Raw genomic sequence first — 21614 nt, forward strand, 5'->3', positions numbered from 1 at the left:
TTTAGCGCAAAAACTCAATTTCAGCTTAGTAGAAAAAAGAGAATTTGCGGTGGTTCTCAGAGGTGAGCTCATAGGCTTTAGGATACTGTGCTTCTAGGCACTAAAGAACGGCCTTCATCACCCCTCCCAGCTTGGGGAAAGGGGGTCGTCTACCCTGACAGCAGCCGTGTGTGGGCATGGTGGTAAATTACTTCAGAGAGTATCCAAGCTTTGTGTGAGCACACACGACATGTTAAGTCGTCAGCTGACAGGTGGATCCAGGTATGGATGGGTCAGTTTTAAAAAAGCAGCTCTCACCCGGTGGTGGTGGCACACATCTTTGATCCCAGCACTGGGGAGGTAGAGGCAGGCAGATCTCTGTGAGTTCAAGGCCAGCCTGGTCTACATAGCAAGCATCAGGACAGACAGAGCTACACAGAGAAACCCTGTCTCAAAAAACCAAAAACAAAACAAAAACATAAACAAAAAAACAAAACAAAACAGCTCTAAGAGCCATAAAGAGCTGTTTTGTTTTGTTTTTTTTTCTTCCTGGTAAAGATTTGGTTTTGAAACCTTATTGAATACAAGTTTTCTTGTAGTCTAGTTCACTTTAGACAAGCCAGAAATGTTATGATGACTTGAAATGATGGTGTAATGTTTTGAAATAGTATCTATCTGGAAAGTAACATGTATTCATAAATAGTAATAACAACAACATAATAATAGTAAAAAAAACAGGCATAAAGAAATGCCTTTTTTTCCAGCATTCTGGAGGCAGAGACAGGAGTAACTTCGTGAGTTTCAGGTCAGACAGGGTTACATAGTAAGACTGTCTCCAAACAAACAAAGAAACAAACAATAAATAAAGTAACATCTGGAGCTAGAGAGACGGCTCAACAGTCAAGAGCACTGGCTACTCTTCCAGAGGACCCCGGTTTGACCCCTAGCACCTACAACCACAGGGACTCCAGTTCAAGAGGATCTAACACCCTCTTCTGACCTCCATAGGCTTTGTGATGCTCAGGTGGTGCACAGATGTATAAACAGGCAAAATGTCTATACACATCAAACCCAACACATAAATCACTGTAAGAATAGTAGCATCGGGGCTGGAGAGATGGCTCAGTAGTTAAGAGCACTGCCTGCTCTTCCAAAGGTCCTGAGTTCAGTTCCCAGCAACCACATGGTGGCTCACAACCATCTGAAATGAGATCTGATGCCCTCTTTTGGCCTACAGGCAGACACACAGACAGAATATTGTATACATAATAAATAAATAAATAAAAAGAATAGTAGCGTCTATTAGCTGGTTACTGTATTGGGCACAGAAGTAGGCATTTTATGCATTTATTTTCTGTTGTTTTAGCTATGGCCCCATGTTGCTCAGGCTCCTCTCCAGCTCACTTACAGCTGAGGTCGACTTTCAGCTCCTGGACATGCTCCAGCCCTCACCCTCCAAACATCACAGGCCTTCACCACCACGCTTGCTTTACCTGTGGTAATTATTTTAATCCTCACCTAAATACCGTGAGGTAGGTGTCCCTGTATTGCCCTCACTCTGCAATAATGACACTGAGGCTCAGAATTCAATAGCACGCTTCAGGCTCACACAGGCAGCTCATGGGTGGGGCCGAGATCTGGATACGGTAGCTGGACAGCGACAGCTCGCTGATGAACACACTGTGCACGCCATCCTCTGCGCCGTTTGAAACCAGCATTGTGGTGCTCACCTGCAATTCCAGTGTTTCCGAAGGGGAGACAAAGGGCCAGAAGTTAAAGTCAAGGCCAGCCTTAAAAAGCCTGCCAAAAGGAAGGGTCATAGCCTTCTGGGATACTATGGCCAATGCATGACCTGCAGATCAGCCCAGAGACCTCATCCAGCTCTGCCTCACTGTTTGATAAAATATTTGTGATGTCAATGCCATTGAGAGCTATGGGAACAAATGTCAGGTGGGTTCCCATCTCTTGGAGTTTAGAAGACTTGACTGTACCTGACTGTACATGGTTAAAATGAGAGGAGATTAGGCATAATGAATAATGGACACCCCATTGTGTGGCCACCCATAAAGGTGGGTTGCTCAAACTCCCCACAAGTTCTTTCCCAGGGTCTGAGGAGATGGCTCCGTGGTTAAGAGTCCTTTCAAAGGGCCCGAGTTAGGATCACAGCACCCACATCAGGTAGCTCCAGGTCCAAGGGGATTCAACAGCTCTGGCCTCTGTGGGCATCTGCATTTATGTGCACTTGTGAATACTGATACCTGCACGTGCTCACACACACACACACACACACACACACACATGCACACGCACACACACGCACACACACATACGTGCACTTAAAAATGATAAAAAAAATTAAAGTTTTTTTTTCTATCATTGAAGTTAACAGTAGTTTTCTGCCACATCATGTCCTGTAGGGGACAACGATTGCTGGAATGGGACCTCACATACAATTGTCTCTCCATCTCTCCATGGGGAACCCACAAAGCCCCTTTGTGTGTGCCAGGCTGCAGTTGTTTGACAGTTGGAAGGACTAGGAAGGGCTGGTGTTGTCCTTGGAGGGCCCAGTGAGAGCTGCTTCCATCACTGAGGCAAGCGCCAGGACAAACAGAGCCAAGAGGAAAAATAACCTTGTCACCACAAAGCTCCAGTCTCTTGGAAAGGCAGTGTCACACCTGACCATGGCTCATGCCGCACAACGGGGTGTCCATTATTCATTGTGTTTCCAGACACAAGGGCTTTCTGTTTCCATCTTAAGCCAGGCTATTGCACACCACCTGAGGATGGCAACCAACGTGGAGAGCCCCAAACTCTGTCAGCCACCTGCACCCACCCTACAGACGACCTAACACTTCAACCCAGACCCCTGGAGCCAGTGGAGACCAGAAGGAACCCGAGAGCGAAGCCCGTTTCACAGAAGCTCTCGGAGCAGGTGGAAGTCAGCGATTGCACCCCACAGACCAAAGCTGAGCAAAAGTGCTGCTTTCTCCTCCTGTCCTCCAACCTTCCTCCTCTCAATGCCAGTGGAGACCTTCTCATGGTTCCTTTCACATCTGCGTCCCCCTGCAACCTCACATGCTCTTACACCCCTCCCACAATCCCAAGCTCCTTTCAAGGAACAAAAGGACAAGCCTGGAAATTGGTTGCATCTAAAGGGATAAGGCAGGGGCAGATGGGACCCTGGATAGAGTGCATGAAGGGTGTTTCTGAGGAATCTGCTCTTGGTTCTGGTGTGGTGACTTGGGGTCCACCTTGGGTCAGGCCTCCCTGAACTGGTAGCTGATTAGATGTCAGCAAATGACTAAGAAAGGAATGTCTCTCGGCAGGCCATCTGGCTGCCTCTCAGCCTCGGTTTCTTCACTTGTGGAATGGGGATAGTAATCTCTTTCCACTCAGTTCTTGAGTCTCAGGTGAAATCAGTTTGACAAGCAGTGTGGAGAGGGGCAGCTCTTAGACCTAGCAAGGCTGAAAACTAGTCAGCTTGGATATAACTGCCTTTCCCCCTTTTTTCCTGCAGAGTTTGCATGTATGCATGCGTGTTTGTATGTGTTATGTAAGTATATGTGTGTGTATTTTGAGGCAGGGTTTTCTATGCAGCCCTTAAACTCACAAGCCTCCGCCTTAGCCTTTCTAGTGCTGATTATGGCTGTACACTGCCATACCCATCTCGTGAGTAATTTTTCCTAGTCTTCTCTCTTTTCTATCTGCCCCCCCCGCAACACACTTTCCCTAACAGGATCTGACTTGGTAAAGGACCACTTAGCAGTCACTTACACCTGAGTGTGAACTTAAACCCCACCCCCACCCCTCAGCCTCAGGTCTCCCACCCTTGTCTCTGACTGGTGGGAATGGCTTTACAGTCAGGAACCCCAGACTTCAGTAGTCTTCCCATGACAGGTTTCCCTACTGGGTTGTTAGATTGTGTCTTGTGTCTAGGACTAGAAATCTGCCTCTCCAAACAAGCAGGGTAACTGGGGTTCAGGTGCTCTGCTCATGGAACTTAGAGAACACTAAGTTCTAGAAGAGACAGGTGGTGCAGAGGGACAAGCAAGACCCTTGGTCCAGCACCGAAGCCTCCCTTCTCTGGAGGGGACTCCATTAAGTGTCAGAAACAACTGCTATTTTTGTCCAAAGATGGGATCCTTGATGTCGCTTCACAAAGCCCTTCGTCCCAACCCTTTCTGAAGCCTGTCCAGGTGGGAGACGGAGGAGGTCTCCAAAGGCTGAGTGATTGGCCCCAAGCCTCCCCAAGTGACTGTGGCAGAGAAGAACCTGGGGTCAGTGCCCAGAACAGTGTCCCTCTACTGTGTTACTGCCCACAGGACCAGAGATATCTGGTGGCTCTTCCTGGGTCCTCCCTTTCCCACAGCTGGTCTGGTCTGGTCAAGCATCGTTGAGAAGTGTGTGACAGGAACTCTTCATTCCCCACGAAGTTCTGTCATGTTCGCTTTTCCATTCTCCATTGCTCCCATTCACATTCTGGACCAGGGGCCAATCCCTGTTCTTGCAGGGGTAGGTGTCGTGGGCACCAGAGGCCATTGCCTGGGCAGAGGAGACTAACACATGACTCTATCTGTCACATGTAATGCCATATGGCTCAGTCCCCAGCATGATGTTTGGTGCACAGTTGGATCCTGATCTGATGGGCCTCACTGACCCTTCTACAGAACATGAAAAGTCCTCCACGTCTGTGGGCACTGCTATGCACAGACTCCAAGTAGCCGATGGTCACATCCCCAGAATGTGAGAGGCGTGAGAGAAACAAGGGGCACAGGGAAGGAAGTGGACCCAGGAGGACAGTGAGCACTGGGGAGGACCAATGAGCGCCCCTGGTCCCATGGAGAAGATGAGGACCAGATGAGGGCAGAACCCTGTTGGGAGAGGCGTGGAGAGGAAGGAACTAGAGATGGCCAGAGCAGACCCCACTGTCCGGCAGTGAGGGCAGGATAAACAGGACTGTGGGCTAAATGCAGTTGGGTACCAGAGGGGTCTCTGTCCAGTTTAAAGAACTGGCAGCAACTGTTGTGACCGTGACTATAGCCCTGAAAGAGAGGAACAAGAAGACTCTGGAGCAAGGATTGTTTTCTGAATGAATTTCTGAGGAGGTGGGGTGGGGTTGGACGAGCTATTCTGGGGCTGCACATTGCTGGTGCTCAAACGGTTCATCCCCAGGAGCAAGAGTGTGGATGTGAACATAAGACTGAGGGCACTGGCGTGGAAGGGCTGTGTTCACAGTGCACTTGCAGAGAAGGAGGCTGTGCAGACAGCCTAGGGCAGTACCCTTAAACCTTCCTAACGCTGTGACCCTTTAATACAGCTCCTCACGGTGTGGTGACCCCCAACCATTGACACTTCGTTACTGTAATCTTGCTACTGTTAGAAGTCATAATGTAAATATCTGATAGGCAGGATATCTGATGTGTGATCCCCCCCCCAAAGGGGTCACGACCCACTGGTTGAGAACTGCTGACTTAGAAGTTTGGAGAGTAGATAGGGCATTGTTGGCAAGGAGGGCGGCTGGGCCAGACATCCATTGCCAGACCTGCTGGAGTGGGTGATATGGATTCAGTGGGATCCATCAGTATGGGGAGTCTGGCCTCACCATAGACCCCTCCATCTGGACATGTAGGACAGAATGCCACCTAAGAAGGTCCAGTCTGCAGAAGCAGAGGGTCAGACAAAGCCGTTTTCAGTCCCTCTCCCTGTGCTCTGTGGACCTGCGGACTAGGCTGCAGCCCTTTCTCCTCCCTCGTTTGTACTGTCACACACCCAGCCACATCTACGTGCAAGGGACCAATGTTGGCTCGAACTCGGGAAAAATAGCTAAACCAAGCTGTCCGAGAGGTGAGCCATCCTCTCTCCACCCTCAGAAGAACTAGCAGCAGCTGGGATGGGGGCGATGTCGGAGAGAAGGCACACATTTTATACTGCTCCTTGACTATGCAGTCTGCAGATCCACGTGTGAGTTGGGGCTCAGCCATTCTCTAGCTAGGTGGTGTCACCAAGCCCACCTGTGTCTCTGAGCCTCAGTTTCCTAATCCATAAAGTGGGTGCTTTGGGACCCAGTGTGCGCAGGCCCATGCCCTCAGCACAGGGAGCTGTGGCAGAGGTGAGCGTTGCTGTGTTCCTACAGCCTTCTGAAGTCTCAAGCCAAAGCTCAGGATAGTGCAGGGAAGCCGGGAAAGGTCACCGGACTGAGATGTCTGGCTCACTGGGGAGACGAACGTGAGAACCCTTTGGCCTCTGGCCTTTCCCTGTGGGCCATAAGCACATGGTCCTGTCTTGACACATGGCAGCCTTACCCCTGTGGCAGGGCACCCATTCTGCATAGCAGGTGGTGGAGAACGTCTTTCTTATACCCCAAGTATGCAGAGAAAACAAGCATTCACTGGGACTTAGCCTGGGGCATTGTTCATCTGGCTCTTCCAGGGCTTTGTTCTCACAGTCATGCTTGGTGGTGAGTTAGACCCTATAGTCACCCATTAAGCCACTGCTGACCAATCCTCACCCTCAAGTCCCAGAGGAGTCACGACTCACCTCCCCCTGCTCTCTGGGGGTTCCTTTCCAAAATGTACCTTTTATTATTTTTTTATTTAAATATTTATTTTACTTTTCTGCCTGCCTGTCTGTCTGTCTGTCTGTCTGTCTCTGTGTGTGTGTGTGTGTGTGTGTGCATGTGCGTGCGTGTGTGTCCAGTGTCTACAGGGGTCAGAAGGGGGTGTCTGGATCTCACGGAGTTACAGGAAGCTGTGAGTCATTCACTTGTAGTGGTTGCTGGGACCTGTGCTCTGGTCCTCTGGAAGAGGTGTACCAACTCTTATCCGCTGAGCCCCCTCTCCTGAACACATGCCTTTTAAAAATAAGATATTGGAGTGACAATGTGTCTGTCATTCTATGCCTTCAGCTCTGGTCGAATCTGGAAACAATGTTCTTCAATCACCTACGGGCTCTCAGGAAGGCCCTGAAGCAGAGTAGGGAGGAACATGGCCAGTTCTTCTCAAGCAGCCTGAAGCCACCAGCTTGCCAGCTCAGGGCCGCAGGTGTGGCTCTCCTGGAGTCAAAACAATGCTTCAGGCTCGCCTAACCCAGGACTCTGTGTTCCCACCTGCTGCCCAGGTCCCCACCCCGGCATGCCTGGCTGCTCCCCAGGAAACAGGGCAAACAAGCGGCTATTGATTCCCGTCACGGCTGGGAGAATGCTCCTTTGTTGAGCTCCACACCTCTTCCCTCTAGTGTCCGTGCCCACAGGACAGGTGTTTAGGTAAACAGCAGCCAGGCCATAGCCTTTCCTAGGTATCCAAAAGGGATGCAAAGGACTAGAAGGTCCCACCCCCAAGAGTGGCATCTATGCCCTTCTGTGTTCTCTTCTCTCCTGCCTGTCATTTCTCAAGCCTGGCACCCTTCTGTACCTGCTCGTAGGCAGTGGAGCCCCAAGCTGTCCAGCATTAAAATCCTCCCCACATTTTGAGAGCCTGCTGCTCCGCCAAGCTGTATCAGGACCGAAGTTCACGCGGTGAGGAATCACTGTATATTCTTGTCCACAGCCCTGTGCCCAGCCAGGAGCTAGATTCAGAGAGACAGGGCAATCTCAGGGAACAAACCAAGTCCTACGTAGATCTTGAAAGCTACTCTGGTCTGTTATCCACCTCCCAATCCCCACATGTTCCCTCTTTCTCACTGTACTGTACTGTACTAGGCTGGCCTTGAACTCCTAGACTCCAGCCATCCTTCCCTCCCCAGCCTTCTGAAAAGCTGGGACTTACAGGCACAAAGCACCATGCCTGTTTTCAGAGGTTTTGTTTCGTTTTGTCTTAGGGCGGTGCACGCGTGCCTGCGTGTGGAGATCAGAGACAACCATATGTAGTCAGTTCTTTCCTTCTACTTCTATGTCAGTTCTGGGGACGAACTCGGGTCATCAGGCTTCGCAGAAAGTCCTTTCCTCTTTAAAGCACCTCGCTGGCCCTCAGGAGATCTTTATGTATAAGTCACTCAGCTCCTTAGCTTGGATTTGAAGCACTCCCTAATTTGGGCATAATCCATCTCTCATGTGCCCCCTCCTGCTGGTCTTGATTCTCTATAACCCACACTGCTTTACCCCTGCTTACAGAACTGCTTCCGTGAAGCAGGCCCAGTCCCGTCCCTCAAGGGGTTCACAGACCATGGACTCCAACATGAAGACTAAGTAATGCAGGGTCAGAGTGTGCAGAGTGCCAGGAACAAAATCCCAGGTCAGGGGTCAGGGACTGAACAGGAGTGTGTGTACAGGGTAAAGAGGGGGGACACTGCAAGGGGTGGTTAACTGCTCATCTGTGACTTCATGTCTAAAGAGTAGCGGGATGGGATCTGATAGAAAGTGTATGATCTGACCCTGGAGCCTAGCTCCATTAAAATCAAAAACTTTTTAAAAAAAGAATTACATCATTTTCCTCCTTCCTTTTCTTTCCCACCCATGTACCTTCTTCTTTTCTTCTTCTTCTTCTTCCTTCTTCTTCTTCTTCTTCCTTCTTCTTCTTCTTCTTCTTCTTCTTCTTCTTCTTCTTCTTCTTCTTCTTCTTCTTCTTCTTCTTCTTCTTCTTCCTCCTTCTCCTCCTCCTCCTCCTTCTTTCTCTTCCTCTTCTTCCTCTTCCTCTTCTCCTCCTCCTTCTTCTCCTCTTCCTCCTCCCCTCCTCCTCTTCCTCCTCCTCCTCCTTCTCCTTCTTCTTGCTTTTTTGAGACAGGGTTTTCCTGTGGAGTTCTGGCTGTCCTGGAACTCACTATGTAGTCCAGACTGGCCTTGAATCCAGAGATTCACTTGCTTTTGTCTCCAGAGTGCTGGGATTAAAGGTGTGTGCCACCACGCAGCCCCATGTACCATCTTGTTCTATCTAAAATTAATAGCCCCTTTTCTTTAATTATTGATACAGATATATGTACACAAATACACATACACACACATCCTAAATATATAAATAAATACAGCCTTCTTAGTCTGTAGAATGTTACTTGTGTGTATGTAATTTTAGGGCTGATCATTTGGTATTGGATGGCCAATTGGGGGAACTTTTCCCTAGGGAAGACTCTATCCCCCACTCTTAGTATTTGTTTAATGTCTGTAGTTTCTTGTCTACTTTTGGGGCCTCATAAGATTTCCCCCTTCCTTGTTAGCATGTCAAGTGGCATCCTGTTTGTCTTGTTTAGGCAGCCGTGTTGATGAGACTTCATGGATATACCTTCTCTGACGATTATAGCAGATGCAACCTCACAGCCAATTTCCTGATTCTTTGGCCCTTGCTATCCTTTGGATCTTGTTTCCACCATGAGGCTTAGGTGAGAGAGCTGTGCTGTAGACGTAGCCGCTGGGGCTGGGAGCTACGCCGTCACTTGTTCTCTGCAGCTTGATCTGCTGTGGTTTTCTGTGATGGTCTCTGTCTGTCTTTGACGAGGGGTGAGACCTACACTTTTCTGTGGGTATAAGGACAAATATTTAGAACGAAGTTAGGAATTATGCTGACTTGGTAAAGTGGCAGTTATAGGTGCTCCTGCAAGATCAACGTTTTCCCTAAACCTGCGTACTTAAGTTAGATTTGTTATCATTACCGGTCATGACTTCCCTTTGCTTAGCAGGCTTAAGTCTAATTAGAGATCTGTTGGTTATCATCAAGGTGTGTGAGCCACTATTGCACCCTTAGGGTTATTGTGCCGTGCTGGTCACTATTACGATTCATGGGCTTTGTAGCTGGTAAAACTATTGCTTGTTTTACTCCCTTGGAAGACTGCATGGGGCCTTCTGGTACCCTGAAAGCTAGTCCTCAGGGAGGAGGCTTTCAAGACAGATCCAGCCCAGGTTCCCTGGATCCTGTGTCCAGAGTGCATGGTGTCTTCAGCAATAGGGAATTACCTTCTACCTTTGGGAGGCAACCAAGAGCAGCAGCAATAACTTGCAATGATTAGGATTCTCTTGGAAAAACATCAACCAAAAACTCAGGCTTGGTGTTGGGGGTTTTGTTGCATAGTCTGTATACATATATATACAAGGGGTACATACATATATATACAAGTATATATATATATATATATATATATATATATATATATATATATATATATATACTTGTATGTAATCTTAGGTGGATAGCTAATGGTATTATTTTTATAATTTTCAGCATCCTTCCTATGACTTACCCTACTTCCTTTTCCTTCTGTGTTGATTCCCTCCCCTCTCCCTAGGTAAGGCCCGCCTTTCCCATTTCTCCTGCTTTCTCCCTCTCTGTTGTTCTTCCCTCCCACGTATGGTATCCTTTTAGTTTTCTGTTTTCTTCAGCTACTGCAGGTTGTATGTTCATATCTGAAGGTTTGGTTTGCTCCATTTTTTAAAAAATATCTGTTTTGCCGGGTGGTGGTGGTGCACACCTTTAATCCCATCATTCAGGAGGCAGAGGCAGGTGGATCTCTGTGAGTTTGAGGCCAGCCTGATCTACAGAATGAGTTCCAGGACTGGCTCCGTAGCTACTGAGAAACCCTGTTTCAAGAAAGAAAAAAAAAAAAAAAACAAAAACCCAGGCTGTAACCCAGGCTGGCCTTGAACTCACTCTTTAGTCCTTTATTTCTAATGTCCCTGCCTCTGTCTCCCAGGTGCTGGGTTAGAGGTGTGAACCATCACACCCAGGTTATTCATTGCTGGGGACTGAACCCAGGGCTTCATGCATATACTCTACCAACTGAGCCACATCTCAGCTTGCCAGCAAAGTCTCAGTGACCTGTAGTCACTTTTTTAGGCCATGAGATTCTGGTCCTTGGCTGCCAATCTAACCCTAATCTCCTTGCCTGTTTTCTCTTCTATGCGACACTCTGCTCCCAGGGCACCATCACTGGCAGGCATTCTGCCCTTTGTGTTCCTGCCTGTGATGTGCCTGTGTAGATGGATACACCCATGGGAGCCCATCTGGGACAAGGACATACAAGCGTGGACATTTCCTTCTCTTGCAGTGGTTTCCTGCTGTGAGAATCCAGGAGGACGTTGCTGCGACACTCACGTCAGCGAGTCAGCGGTCGTCAAGTCCATCCAGGGACCAGTGCTCCTCCCAGGGCTGTGTGCTGGAGATTTCCCTGTTTCCATGGACACGTGATGTCATGGAGTCAGAAGTGCTGCAGAGGCCTTGGCTACAGTGATCCCTTGCTGGCCCCAGCCAGTTGAAAACCTTCTCCTTTCGGGTTAAATTTGGGGTGTCAGCGGTAATAACAAGCAACAGTAGCACTTCATCAGCTACAGATAAAGTGAGACCGTCTCTCGTCTGCCTACTGATGCCCCGAGGATGCCAGTGTGATTCTGAGACAGGTGGCACAGCAGGTTAGAGGTCACCAGGTGATTCTTGCTGCCAATCAAGCCCCAGCTCCCAGGCTAGTGGGTAACCAAGGCTTTGATTGCTACAAGCTTGGTCGCTGGACTTCTTGACCACAGACAGCAGGCAGGTAGGGAGACTGAGGAAACTCAGCACCTCAGAAAGGAGTCTTTGCCCTCAGGAAACTCAAGGCACAGCAAAGTCACTGATCTCTGTATTAGAATTTTGGTGTGGGATGTCCTTCTGAATATGTTTTTATTGGATAATGAATAAAGCTGTTTCGGTCAATGGCTCGGCAGAATACAGTCAAGTGGGAAATCTGAACAGAGATAGAGAGAGTAGGCAGAGTCAGGGAGACGCCATGTAGCTGTTGAAGGAGAAAGATGCCAGCCGCCAGCCAGAACCTTACCTGTAGGCCACAGCCTCGTGGCGATACACAGAAAAATAGAGATGGGTTGATTTAAGATGTAAGAGTTAGCTAGAAGTATGCCTAAGCTATTGGCCAAACAGTGTTGTAATTAATAGAGTTTCTGTGTGGTTATTCAGGTTGGGGCAGCCGGGAAACAAAAGAACAGTTGCTGTCAACAGAGCTTGACTCCAGTGCTGGGTCTGCCTTCTTATCTGCTGTGCACCTTTCCTCACATTGCTTACCCTCTCTGTGTCACCATGATATCAACCGGGTAATGGAGCAATAAGTGCCTTCTCTTGGGCCTGCTCTGACAATGATGCACAGTGATGTCTGTGGACATGCTTTGAAGCTACGGTGTATTCTTATCTGTTCCTGTGTTCCTGGAACAGCACAGGAATCATAAACCATGTGGTGGGGGGGAATGCTGGACTGGTCCTCTTCTAGGTAGAGGGAGGCAAGCGAACCTACTGCCCAGCCAAACTCACATGACAAGACAGACCTGCTAAGTAGGTCAGCTTTTGGTAGGAAGAGCTATTCCTGGACCTGCCCGTCAGTGCGGTGCAGGGGCTGGGAGCAGAGCCCAGCTATTTCAGGGCCGCCAGAGAACACTGCTCAACAGCTTTCTCTTGGCTCCTGGCCCTGCCTTTGTGGCTCGGGCCTGAAGGCCAGGAGGCCCTTATGAGCTCAGGGCCAGCGTTTCGTGGGCACTCTAGGGTAGAGGCGGTCACCTAGGATTAGTCCAGCATGGCTTTTCTTCCCCTAGGCACCACTGCCTAAGCAACTGTGGGCGAGGCTGCATGACCGCCCTGCAACCTAATGACTACTTGTATAGGCCTGACTTAGTCACTTAAAGTGTGGTGTGTGTGAGTGTGTATGGGGGTGTGTGAATGGTGTGTTATGTATATGGTACATACCATGTGTGGATGTATATAGTGTATGTGTGTGGGGTGTGTATATGGTGTGTGTGTATGGTATGTTGTGTGTGTCTGATATGTATGTAATGTGTGTATGACATATGGTATGTATGCATAGTATGTTATCATGTGTGTGATATGTGGTATACGTGCATCATGTGATGGGCATCACATGGTGTGTGGTATATGGCATGTATATATGTCAATATAGTGTGTGTGTATTACATTGTGTATTTGGGGGGGGTAGAAGTGTGTGTATGTGTGTGTATATAATATATATGTATCATGTGCCTGTACTTGTGTCCTAGCAGTGTTTATATTATTTATTTATTTATTTTGAAACAGGGTTTCTCTGTAGTTTTGGAGTCTGTCCTGGAACTAGCTCTAGTAGACCAGGCTGGTCTTGAACTCACAGAGATCCACCTGCCTTTGCCTCCCGAGTCTGGGATTAAAGGCAATGGTGCAGGAGAATTGTCTGTATTCTGTCAATCATGTTTTAAATAAGCGCTGATTGGCCAGGAAGGAAGTATAGGTGGGTCAACCAGATAGGAAGTAGAGGCAGGGCAATGAGAACAGGAGAATTCTGTGAAGGAGGAAGCTCTTCCCCCAATCCTTCCCAGATCACCGAAGAAGCAGGATGTGATCTGCCCTGCTGAAAAAGATACTGAGCCACGTGGCTAACATAGATAAGAATAATGGGTTAATGTAAGTTATGAGAGCTAATACCAAGCCTAAGCTAATGGGCCAATCAGTTTATAATTAATGTAGACTCTCTGTGTGATTTTTTTGGGGCTTACCAGCTGTGGGAATTGGGCAGGACATAAACCCCAACAAACAGGCCCTCATGTTACAAAAGGCATATTGCTTATTTATTTTGAGACAAGGTTTCACTGTGTAACGCTGGTTGACCTGAAACTCACTACATAAATCAAGTTGCCCTTGAGCTTTTGGAGATCCACCCAGCTCTGCCCCCCTAGTTCTGGGGTTAAAAGTGTGCACCGCCATTCCCTAGCAGTGCCTTAGGATGCATGAGGTGTTGATAGCACCGTGTGCAGTGGTGCCCACTCTCACCTGAACTTCTAGGGCCTCTAGGACACAATGGTGACTGTGGGGAGGACAGAAGCACTAGCTTAGGGGTGGCAGAGGAGGCATCACCATGGAAGCCGGGCTTTAGCCTGGTGAGGAGTACTCGAAAGAGTGTCCCATCCAAGCAGGGTGGCACACTTCTGTGATCCCCGCACTGAGAGTGGAGGTTGAGAGTTCAAGGTAGCGTAAGATGTTCTCTCCAAACAAAAACAAAGCAAAACAGAACTGAAGAATCCCTTCAGGCCCACGGCGACCTGAGGTCAGCCTGACCGCAGGAGATGTGTTGCTCGGTTCTTCCGTGTTGGAGCTGGCAGGTGGCCCCAGGTGCTGCGTCTGCACAATGCCCCAGTGAGAAGTGAGACAATTAACACCACGCCTGATGGAGCTGCTATGTTACCTGACTTAACCCTAACAGCAACCCAGTGAGGAAAACATAAGGACCTATTTTATAGACCAGAAAAGGAAGGCTCAGAGGGGCTAAGAAATGTATGCATGATCTTATAGACAGGAAGTATTTTTACTGAGATTTAAGTCCAATTTGATGCTAAGCTTTGCTGTTTTAACCCCCCCGCTCCTTATGCTTGGTGTGTGTGTGCGCGCACTCAAGTGCATGCATGAGTGTGTGTTTTGTGTATGTACAGCTACATGAAAAGTGCCCAGCACAGCCTGTTACACAGTCGATGGTGAGTAGCTTCTGCGATTACTTTACTCATTTTTCTCACACATATTTCTCATAATTTAACCGGAAGTGATAAAGCTAATAGATCTTTTAAGATATTAGAAAAATGCAGCAATCTTATTCCCAAGTGAACTGTCAAAAAGAGGAGGCTACCACCTCTTTAATTCCTGGTATATTTCCCTATAATTATGAAACTTGCCGAAATGTATATATCAAACCGTAAAGGAGTGGTTATATAAATTATGGTTGTTTTCTTTGCTGGAAAATTACACACCTACTTAGAACAATGATAATATGACTTAACACGGAAAGTGTTTGTTATATTATTACTGTTACAGAAAAGATGCTGGATACAAAATTTCTATTTTTGTTCTAACTACACCTCTATTAAAAATATCATCTGCATGTCAAGGAGAGCAGAGAGGGAATATGTAGACAGTTGATGTGTTAAATGCTGGATTGAGGGTTTCTCTTTTTGTAATTGATTCAATAATTCAACCATAACTTATTGAGAACTTACAAAGTGTCAGTCATCAAGTTAGGCATAATTATTAGTGTGGGTTATACTAGGCTGCAGGAAAACCCGAAGAGACAGAAGGCTTTATTGCCTCCTGAAAGTAGCTCAAAACTGATATGGCACCCTTAGAGTACCGATGTCGGCTCTCTACCGGTGACTCTGGAGGGCCATGCCCACATTCCTGATGCCAGGAAAGGCTGATGGAAGGTTGTCTTTGTACGCTGCTGATGCAGTCAGTTCTTGGTTATGTAGTCACCCCAGATGCAAGTTAGAGCAGGACATTTCATTTGTTCTTTTTTTTAAAAAAAAAAAAAAAGATTTATTTATTTATTATGTATACAGTGTTCTGTATGCATGTATGCCCGTGGGTCAGAAGAGGGTGCCAAATCTCATTACAGATGGTTGTGAGCCACGATGTGGTTACTGGGAATTGAACTCAGGACCTCTGGAAGAGCAGACAGTGCTCTTAACCTCTGAGCTATCTTTCTAGCCCAACATTTCATTTCTTTAGCCATCCTAAAGAGCAGGACTTCGCTGATGTGGGAGAGAGGGCAGGGCAGCAATGGGGTACCACATTGGTGTGTGGCTTGTCCTGGGAGAGACACAAACAGAGGTCTCTTCAACCCAGAAAGGACACTGCTAACAAAGAAACCCTTCCACTCAAGTCCAGCTTGGGGAACCTCTGAGTTCCCTGGTGCTTCGTGCTGGAGCAGGAGTGAGGAGCATGGCCAACTGAAACCTACCCCAGCATGGGAGACAACTCACAGAGGCTGATGGATCTCTAGTGTCCACAGCTCCACCAAAGACAGTCTCCTCCTGCCACTCAGTGGTGGGCTAATGCTTTTACAGCCTTGAGCATCTGGTGGTGTCCTGAGTTTTTTAAAAAAATTGTTATGGTGTGTGGGGGTGGGGAGTTGGTTATGGGAGTCAGTTCTCTCTTTTCACTGTGGGCTCCAGGTCATTAGGTTTATGTGATCTCACCCACTAAGACATCTCATTGGCCTGAGTTTCCTGAGTTATGGCGCTCTCTATCTCCGAGAGAGGCTTTGGAGAAAATAGCTATACAACAAAACACTCTGGGGACCAAGTGTCTCTGAAGAGCCCTGCACTGAGGAGAGGCTTCGTGTGTCAAGGAGTAACTGTTGACCACTTCTTGAGAGCTATGCTGGGGTTGTGGGACCCCAGGGTGTGGGGTGGGGAACCCTGCCTGGAAGGCCTTGGCCTCTCCACCTTTGGGGGATGTTCTGCTTTTACTGAGGGTCGCCATGTCTGAGCCCCTCCCACCCTACTCATACCCGGTGGCAACATGCTCTTTAGGACCTATCTGACCTCATGCGGGCAGGGGTGAAAGATCCTCTTGACCCAGCTTGGGACTGGCCAGTGCTTCTGGAGGCTGAGTGGAGTGGCGCCTTCTAGAGCCATGTTTGACTGGCCCATCATACTGACTCTTCATCCAACTCCCCTACCTTCTATCTACCTGTTGTGCCCCCAACAAATCCATAGCTAGCACTCCACTCCCCACCACCTATTTTTGGCTTACGGTAGCTAGTGAGACCAAAATAAACTGAGCTAATTCAAGGGCTGAGGTTAACAAGGCTTCGATTTTCCCAGGGTGATGAGAAGCCAGGAGGGCTTGAAGGAGGGCAGGGTAGGGTTTCCAGGCAGGGAGTCAGCAGTGTATAAATCTGGAAATCTTTTATTTCTGTGAGTGGTTTATTGATTGGACAGCAAAATGACCACCGAGAGGAGAAAATACTTAACAAGGCATTAGAGGGCAGGGAGCAGGAGGCTGATGATGGCTCCTGGGGGAAGGGCTTGGAGGCCTGCCCAAGAAGAAGGTTGGCTGTGTGGTTCTGGCCACGCCAGCAACCTCTTGGACCTGTGTCTTCAATTCAACGAGAAAACGGAGAGTATTTAAGTGAATTAGAAAACACAGCTGGATGTGGCGGTGTACATCTGTAATCTCAGCACTCAAGAGGTAGAGGCAGGAGGGTCAGGGGCTGAAACTTATCTGTGGTTACTGAGTTCCAAGACAGCTTGGGTTATATGAGATGCTGTATCACAGAAACAAAAAAAGTACACACATACACAACACCACCACTACAACTGAGCTGGGCGTGGTGATATACACCTTTAGGCCCCGTACTCGGGAGGCAGAAACATCATCCTTCATCCTTATGCCCTTGGGTCCAACCTGTGCCCTCATGGCAGACAACCTTACCGACTCAGTCCTGTCACTATCTTGTTTAAGATTGTCTTAGTTAGGATTCCCATTGCCGTGAAGAGACACCAGGGCCACAGCAACTCTGATAAAGGAAAACATTTAATCCGGTGACTTGCTTACAGTTCAGAGGTTCAGGCCATGCTCATCATGGCGGGACATGGTGGCGTCAGACATACATGGTGCTAGAGGAGGAGCTGGGAGTCCTACAGCTTTCAGTCAACAGGAAATGGTCTGAGACACTGGGTGGTATCTTGAGCATAGGAGACTTCAAAGCCCACCTCCGCAGTGACACACTTCCTCCGACAAGACCACACCTACTCTAGCAAGGTCACACCTCGTAATAGTGTCACTCCCTTTGGGGCCATTTTCTTTCAAACCACCACAGGGACCTTTCCGCTTTCTAGCTGCCCCCAGGAGAACACTGGGGCTCCACAGCCACTAAGACTTCCCTTCTCTACTCTAAGCCATTTGCCCACCTGCTTTCCCCTTTATGACAAATATGTGGTCAGGTTAATAAACCATGTCAGAAATATGCTCATAAATCCTTAGGACCCAGGGCAGTTTGCCACACCAAGGCTCTAAGCAACTGTTCAGGAGAGTAACCCATCTCTGTTAGCCTTCTTTAAAAAAAAATTATTCTTTTACTTTCTTATTTGACTTTTCAAGACAGGGCTTCTCTGTGTATCTCTGGCTGTCCTGGAGCTAGCTCTGTAGACCAGGCTGGCCTTGAACTTGTAAATCCAGCTGTCATGGTTAGTCTTTTCAAGTCAGAATTTCCCAAGTGGTTTTGATCATGGGGCCTGATTCCTAGACTCCCCCAGCAGTACCTGCTCTTGCCTTCGTAGTTCCCTGCCCTATTCTATCTGTCTCTTTCTTCACACAGCCTGGGCTTCCTCACTATACAAGACTCAGAGTAAAGAATTCCAGCTTCCTTCGTGGTACTCAACGGCCCCATCAGTCCTGTCGCCATGAGCACCCTGCCTCCCCTGAACCTGCTTCTCACCCACCTCAGCTCTTTCTGCTCCTGGTCCACATCAAAGAGCACATTCCCTAAGAATCTTTTCTGCATTCTTGTGTGGAAAGAAAACCCTTTCCCCTCAAGATGTTAGAGAGAAATCTTGGTAGTGGAGGACAAGACCCAAGTTTTTTCCTGCCCCACAGCATCGGGTGCTTAGAAAGCACTGACTACAAAATACAAGGAGACAGATTCATGAGTCCAGCGCACCCTGAGACCCTGTCATGGTCCAGTGCTGAGAGACAGGGGCACAACAGGAAGCAGAGAGTGAGACAGAAAGCCAGAAGGGCAGTGAGAAGAGACAGGACCAGAATAGAGGACGCCTCACTTCAGAGCTGTACATCCCGCGGCAGGACTCTCGCCCCGTCTCCAAAGGTGGAGTATGTATGTCTTACATGGTTCCTCTGAGAAGCAGCGCCTAGCCCGTGGCACGGGCTATCAGTGAGTTAGATGATATGGTTATAGTAGATGGCTTTGTCTCATGGAGAAGACGGACATTGAGTTGATGAGTGTAGAAGTAATTAGTTCACTATGTTTCCACCAAGTGTCAAAGGGAAAAAGCCAGGGTTGGATGTGGTGCTGTAAGCCTGTCTGAACTGTCCAGAGGTCAAGGTCGGAGGACTAGGAACTCAAGGCCAGCCCGAGCTACATTAGGAGACCTTGTCCTACAGAGTTGTACCATGGGAGCATAAAGCAGAAGAGCCAGGCTTGGCCAGGGGCTCAGGGAAGGATTCTTAAAGGATACGGTAATTAGGTCAAGATGCGAATGAGCAGTAGGAGCAATATGAGCGGAGATCCTGCTCCATGAGGAGAGCACAGAGGAGGGGCAGAGAGGACAGGAGGGGAGTTTGCAGGAAGGCAGATGGGGAAGGGCATGGTGAGGACTGGGGTCTGCACCCCAGTGTGGGGAAGGAGGAGAAAGGAGCTGTGCTGGGGTGCATTTTGCACACACACCAGAGCGTGCATTCTGCACACACGTGCGTGCGCACACGCACACCACAGTCAGAGCTCCCTAGGATGTCTGGCCGAGATGCAGCTGCTCCACACAGCGGGTGTTGTCTTCCATCTGGGACATCTGAGTCTGGGGTTGCAGATGGGGTTAATCATTTAAGGGAAGTAAAAATAACACACAGAGCCAGATCACACTATATTAAGGATGTCAAAGTAGGCGAGGTAATTATAGGTTGAATGGAGACTTTGGGTTGTTGGGGGGAGGGGATAGTACCTGAGTAACATCAAAAAGGGCTGGGGTGGGGAATGGGTTAGCCTTTTTTTTTCTTTTTTTTTTTTTTTAAGAGACTCAAGTAGAGACCAGTTTTAGTAGAAAGGAGATAGAGGCCACAGTGGATTCTACACTGCCTTTCATGGGTCCTGGCAGGCGGTGAAAACGAGTTGACAGAAGTCACAGGCCAGACATTTTGATGTCTCAGAAGATTCATCCATCCACACAAAAATAAACATTTCCTGGTCACTGTCCTTCAGTGACATGATAATGATTTGAATCCAAGTCCTTTGTCTTCCTCTGAAAAACACAGACCGTAAAAGTGTCAGCATTAATCTGACAACAGATCAATTTCATCCAGTAAATGATTAAAGAGTCTAGACTAAGCAGTGGTAAGGGGACTCTGCTTGGATTGGTCCTCTGAAGGAGATGTTTGACTCGTGTGTAGGTCACATGCATGTGTATATCTATGCATGCATGCCTGTGAGGCAGCATGGTATGTGTGTATCTATGCATGTATCCTCAAGAGGTAGCATGATATGTGTGTGTATGCATGCATACGCATGAGGTAGCATGGAATGTGTGTGTCTATGCATGCATACTCATGAGAGTATGCATGCTATTCATGTAAACCAAAAGTCAACCTCAAGCATCACTTCTCAGGTGTTGTCTACCTTGGTTTTAAGATTATATTTGAGGGATATGTGTGTGTGCATGTGCACCAATGCAGGCCTGCTCTAGTGCACAAGTCAGAGGACAGTCTTAGGTCTTTGCCTTCCAGCTTGCTTGAGACCATTTCTTGTTTGCTGATATTAGCTGGTCAGTGAGTTTCTGGGAATTCTCCTGGCTCCGTTTCCCTTCTCACACAGGCTCACTGGATTACATGTGATACATGTGAGTTACATTCCTGGCTTTACATGGCTCCTGGGATCTGAATCCAGCTCTGAATGTCTACACAGCAAGCACATTATCCACTGAGCCAGCTCCCCACCTCTCCATCTTGTTTTTTTGTTTTTAGATTTATTTATTCTTTATGTATACAGTAGCAATAGCTTTTATCCACTGAGCCATCTCCCTGGCCCCACCTTCTTATTTTTGTGTTTACATGTTAAATACTTGACATTAAGTATGTAAGGCAATAGAATAGGAAATAAAAGCCCTACAGATGAACAATAAGACCTCTAGGAATCAAGTGAAAATAAAGAAAGAAAATGGCATTGGAAGCATCTCCACTCCACGCAGCCTGGAGGCAGAGGTTTCTGAGAGCTTCTGAGGGCTGGGGTACAGCTCAATGGGAAAGTGCCTGCCGCAGGAAGGAGCATGGGGACCCAAGTTCAATCCCCACACCCATGTAAAAATGCTGCCCTTGTGGGCATGTGCTTTTAATTGCAGCTCTGGGAAGGCAGAGACAAGAGGGTCCCTGAGACTTGCTGACTGACCAGTCTAGCCAGTGAGAGGCCCTGCCTCAAAGAAGGTGACCTGTGTTCCTGAGGGTGACACATGAGGCTGTTCTTTGGCTGCCACACACACCTACACACAAGCAAACATGCATGCACACACCTACACATTTAGAAAAGAAAAAGCAGACGAATGGTACGTTTGAAAAACAGATATGAGCCAGGTAGTAGTGGCACACACCTTTAATCCCAGCACTCAGGAGGCAGAGGCAGGCGGAACTCTGTGAATCTGAGGCCAGCCTGGTCTACTGAGTGAGTTCTAGGACAGTCAAGGTTACACAGAGAAACACAGTTTCAAAATAAACAAACACACAAAACAAAACAACAACAGCAACAACAAAACCAAAACAAAACAAAGAAGAAAAAAAAAAGAACTGCAGGCGTGAGGCGCTTCTGGGAACCTTGAGGAAAATAACAGAGACCCTGGTAAAACAAAACCTGTGTCTTACCCGTTTGCACAAACTACGGAACTGACTAAGAAAGCAAAGAACTCACGATACACCACTTCAGAAGGACGCTAATGACAAGCTGGGTAACGAGTTCAATTAAAAGAAGATTCAGGCTTAGTCATTGTGCAAGGACACTGGAGGTGTCCTGAAAGAAACTTAGAGGCTTTCCCAAGATCAACAACAATCCAAAGTCCAAAGGGTTTTTTTTTTTCTTGTTTTGCTTGTTTTGGTTTTGGTGGGTTTTTTTTGTTGTTTTTTTTTTTTTTTTTTTGAGACAGAGTTTCTCTGTGTAGCCCTGGCTGTCCTGGACTCACTCTGTAGACCAGGCTGGCTTCAAACTCAGAG

At 47.9% G+C, this 21614-nt stretch overlaps 1 long non-coding RNA gene across 1 annotated transcript; it reads left to right on the top strand.

Annotated features, from left to right (window-relative positions):
• Window positions 1-7298: 7298 nt before the first annotated feature.
• LOC146895163 (uncharacterized) lies at window positions 7299-11819 on the top strand. The gene is made up of 2 exons (XR_015000740.2): window positions 7299-7492; window positions 10945-11819. It is a non-coding gene; the product is annotated as an uncharacterized LOC146895163 (long non-coding RNA).
• The last annotated feature ends 9795 nt before the right edge of the window (window positions 11820-21614 follow it).

This window comes from Myodes glareolus, chromosome 3 (genome assembly GCF_982192425.1).
Source record: "Myodes glareolus chromosome 3, mMyoGla1.1, whole genome shotgun sequence".
NCBI lineage: Eukaryota > Metazoa > Chordata > Mammalia > Rodentia > Cricetidae > Myodes > Myodes glareolus.